This window comes from Triticum aestivum, chromosome 2D (genome assembly GCF_018294505.1).
Source record: "Triticum aestivum cultivar Chinese Spring chromosome 2D, IWGSC CS RefSeq v2.1, whole genome shotgun sequence".
Lineage (NCBI taxonomy): Eukaryota > Viridiplantae > Streptophyta > Magnoliopsida > Poales > Poaceae > Triticum > Triticum aestivum.
In genome coordinates, this window is record NC_057799.1 from 553425638 (window position 1) to 553430734 (window position 5097).

The window sequence follows — 5097 nt, forward strand, 5'->3', positions numbered from 1 at the left end:
CCTCCAAGACCAAAATCAAGTCTTGGGTGAATCCAAAACAAAACACTTGTCATAAAAGAAAATATTTTGAGAGGGAGAGTTCTTTTAGAAAGAAAATTAAATCACCTCCCTCAAATCAAATAAAAGTTTGAAAAAGCCAAATAAAATTTTGGGTGTCACACGACATGTGGGACATATAGCAACCGGGTCGACGTGTCAAGCACCAAATAACAGTGCAGAACAGCAGGGGGACGTACCCCACTCGTACCGGCCCAGTAGTAGTAATGAGCAATGAGACGTCAAATCACAATGCCGCACCTTCCCAGATGGACGAAGCAACTATTATTTCACACTTCGATTCGCCATCATCTCAAACCACGTAGTATTGCTTCTGCCTCAAGAGGGACACGCGCATCGGCTTGGTACATCATGACACGTGGGACCGCATGACAGGCCATGCTCCCCCGCCGGTCGCTCGGTAAAATCACCTCATTTTTACTATACTTCCTCCGTATCGGTTTACTACATGGCATGCACGTCATTCTAGGTTGAGAATTTAACTGGCTATATATGTGATGAACAGTACTCTAGCCTTTTAAAAAATGTATACTTTTGTACAGTAGTAGTATCGATGGACTGCGCCATGGAGCAAAAATTGAAGTAAAAAAAGGTGGTACATATAGAGAGCGCTCGTCGCCAAATTATGCATATAGTACTATTAAAAAAGCTAGTACGGGCTTAATTGGGGTGCTAAATTCTATTAAAGAAATACTAGTAGTATGTACAAACTGAAGAGTTAAAGTAACGAGAAGAAACATAACATAGTTCTGCTAGGGGCTCAGCACAACACACCCCTCAAATTAAACTAAGCACACCTGAAATTAAACTATGCAACTAATCCAGTAGACACTGCATTGGAACCACCATGAGCAACGATACTGACACCTTACTCACTCGGAGTCCTCGTCCACGTCCTCGACTTCGTCCTTGTCCCTCTTCCTCTTGGCCGATACTTCTTTGCTTGAACCGCACACTTGGCTCTTGCTCTTCATCCAACCCTTGTAGATATTGAAACAAAGGTAGCCATCCATTGCAGCGTAGTGGATGTGGTCTATATCTAGTACATTCCGCTGCCATGCATGAGGATGAAACGTGTAATGAGGTTTCTCCAATTTATGGTACGAAGGATGAACCATGGCTCCTGCCAGGGTCAGCACTGAAGGCTGACGAGAGGGCAGCAGCCGATTCTTCTGGAGGTCGAAGGGGTTGCCTACAACGAGGCCTATCCAACCCAGGACTTCTTTGTCGTTCTTAAAGTCTACAATAACGAATTTCACTCTTTTGTCCTTGAGGAAGTTCTTAAAATCTTGGCACTCAACGTCGGCATGGCATATGTGGTAGACCAAGCAAATGTTATGTACGCAAACCTGGATCACGGCGGGCTTCTTCCTCTCTTCGTCCTTTAGATCCTTCTCTCGTCCCAGGACTGTGGTGTACTCAACATCTAGCCCAGCGACCCACTCATCATCTATGTTTTCGAACATGCGTCTGAAGCAAGAAAGGCATCCTTTCACCGTCGCGGAAGAACGGGTGTAGATGATGTCGAACTCATTGCCGGTGATGGTTCTAACCTTGTACTCACCGCCGATCGTGGAGATTTGGGACGCCATGGATTTGGGAGGAGGGTTAGGATTAGTGGAACTGCCGTAATGTGAAAGGACGGGACGACTAGGAGCGAACCGCCGTAGTATTGAAGGACTTGCGGGGACGAGTAGGAGCGAACTGCCAGCGTGCGAACGACAAGGTAGTGGCTTTCCATTCTCACATGATACGGGCTTCCAAGAGCCCTTGGATCTGAGATCAAACGGTTCCATGGCGTGATTCTAGACCTATGGGTGAATATCCTATCCTGGAGGGTTATTCTGCAAATTTTCAGCAACTTAGCATGCGACCGTTTGATCTCAGATCCAAGGGCTGCCAGCAGCCCGTATCATGGTCGCGCCTACCATGACCGTCGCGTCGCTCACGCGGTCGCGCCCTTGGAGATTTAACATGGTGCGTTAGGCTCTCTGATGTTGGCATGTCATACATAGTCATCACTTAGGCCCTTATACTACAACAAGTTGGCTATAAGGTTGGCTATACGTGTATTTTTTTTACTTCTCTCTATCTCTTTCTTCATAGTCCTTCCATCCCATAATATAAGAAAGTTTTTGACACTAGTGTAGTGCCAAAAACGTTCTTATATTATGGGACACAAGGAGTACTAGTATTTATTGCATTTGCCAAGGAGTGACCTCTTCCAATGAAATGATGTGCTTATTAGTTTTTTGTTGCTAAGTTTTCTTCATTTAATTATCTATAGACTCAAAATTTTCTTTTCACCTAGGTACACGCGCTTAGCACCGTTTCTTCATTGGGTCACCAAACTAGTCTCCCTCTTCTTGATTAACTTGCCACATCAGACTTTATAACTATATGGCAAGCTTAGCACCTGTAGCAGCAGGTAAGTACAATGGTGCGCTTTACATGGCATTTTTGCATATGTGGAGGAAAGAGAGGCAAGGAAAAAGTGGAGAAGTGGGCTCTCATGCAAGAGCCAGCCTCTACTACATGGTGAAGCATTGGGAGAGGCACCTGTATGGAGGTGGTCAAGAATCGGGAGACTCACGCCGGTCGTAGCGCCGCAGTTAAAATAATAATGGCAAGTCAAATCACGAGGCCCCACCTGTCCAACAGTAACTCTCTGTCAAATCACACAGCCCTACGTTTGCAGCAGCCTACTCCCTCGTCTTCTCGCGTCTCTGTCGAACCGACTAGGCGGAACTGCCCCGCCTACCGCGCTGGAAAAGCCCCGCCCTGGACTTTTAAATACAACTACATCCACTTAAGAATCCAATGATATACTTTTTGTGACATAGTAACTCATATTTAGTTAGTCAAATGGATGACCTAGAACTACGTGCAGGCCCTATAAACCGAGACGCCTAAAAATAAAAAAACAAGACGGAGAGGGTAGTTCAGCACGTATCTTTTTAGATCAATATAGTCGGGATTCACCAAGGAGCAAAACCAAGTGGTAGGCTGCTCCTGTCGTGTTGGCGTAGCAACTCAAGCAGGGTCAGTCCGCACACGAAATGGCGACACACTTAACAGGACCCCTTTGGCCGACATGTGGCTCATCCACCATCTTGTTCCACGTGCGATGCACCAAATTACAGTTCGGAGCAGTGGTTGGAATTGGAGGCACCCCGGTCGTAGCGCCGCAGTAGTAGAAATGAGCGATGAGGGGTCAAATCACAAAGCCCCACCTTTCCCGCATTAAGCTGGACGGACGAAGAAACCATCGTTTCACTCTAGGGCGCAAGAGCATAAAGAAAATAGAAAACAATGATGCGTGCGGCAGCTACCTAGGGCACCCTAGGGTAGGGGTCTCCACTGCAGATCCTTTTTTTTAAAGCGCCTCCACTACAAATCGGCTTCTCCCTCGTCCTCTTGAAGAAAACCGATGATGAGTGCGGCGGTAGGGTTTGTAGGAATACTACGGCGTGCGGGGCCACGTCGTAGTAAACGGGTTTGAGTCGACGCCTTAAATATGTGTGGGCCGCTTGGTTTTACGGGAACGAGGCAGCATTTTGGGTTCGGGGACCAGTGGAGATATAGTACGTACAAAAAATTGTGGACGTAGGTTCGACCGAAAGGCAATGATGCATGGGCCCTGCATTTTGATATACCCGGGGCCGCGTGAAATTTGCTACTCTACTCAAAACTACTATGGTACACATGTATTGAACGCATGAGATTTTGAAACCAAATTATGAATAAATACACACTATAGCATGTAAAGCTTTGAGTCATATATGCATGATGTAGATGTTCGTTTAGTTCTTATAGTTCATCTCATTCAAAATCAATTAGTTTTATAAAAAAGTTAAGATTCATGGGGTTGTGCATTGTAAATCATAAAGTATAAAACAAATAATGGCAATTCATTTAGAAAAAATAATCAATTATGATACAGAAGATTCTAGAACAAAGGAGAAGTGTTTGTGTTTTGAGGTTTGTGCATTATGCTTAAGTTCAACCATGGAGTCTTCTAAATTGTACGTGTGGCAGATCTGGTGGAATGTTGATGATATCCAACGGCCAGTAGTGCTCGGATTTGCCTATCTCTGCACTGTCGGATTAGCTTCATCCAGCGACCATCTTTCAAAGTTATTGGCACACTATATAGTTCTTGTGCCATAGTTGCATGTTTTGGAAAAAAGCTACTAGTGGGTTGTACTATCTATTTAGGAATAGAAGATGTATACATGGAAGTTGTAGGGAAAGAGATGACATGGAGCATCTCAATTCCTATGAGTAGGGATTGGAAAAGAAATGTCATTTGGTTCACATCATAGGAACTTTTCTATTGAATCTAGAGATGACATGTATCTCAATTCCTATGAGGAGGGATTAGAAAAGAGATGTAATTTGGTTCATATCATAGGAACTTTTCTATTGAATATACGCTAATGTTTATTTTCCTTTGAAATTAAGGGAGTATAGGAATCCATTCATATGAACCAAGTGGCTCTAAAGCTATAGAAATGATATCATGTTTATTTCCTTTGAAATGTGGAGTATATGAATCTATTCCTATGAACCAATTGGCTCTGAAGGAAAAAATCCTATAAAAATCATATCATATAGAGTTCCTATGATATTCCTCGACACTAAAGGATGGTTAAAATTGTTGCGGGTGATACGATTGTCTTTCTTTGTAGACTCCACGCCCATCTTTATAGTTACCTCTCGAAGATGAATGAAATGATATATACAGGGTATTCTACATGTGCAATTTGGTACACGAAAACTCAGTAAAAGTTTGCGAGGTTCGAATTTTCAATAAAGTTATATGCACTGCATTTCGGAACGGAGGGAGCATACGGCAGTTGCTAACACTCACGTGGAAGATTTGTGTGTAGGAGGAGTGGCTGTTCTGTTAAATGACATGGCAAAACTGACACTGTCGGATGCCGATCTAACGGTTCTTACGGCGTTCGTCAGGAAAAGGCTTGTGGCGAACGTTTGTCGGATAATGATTTACGGACACATGCATTGCATTGATATGTG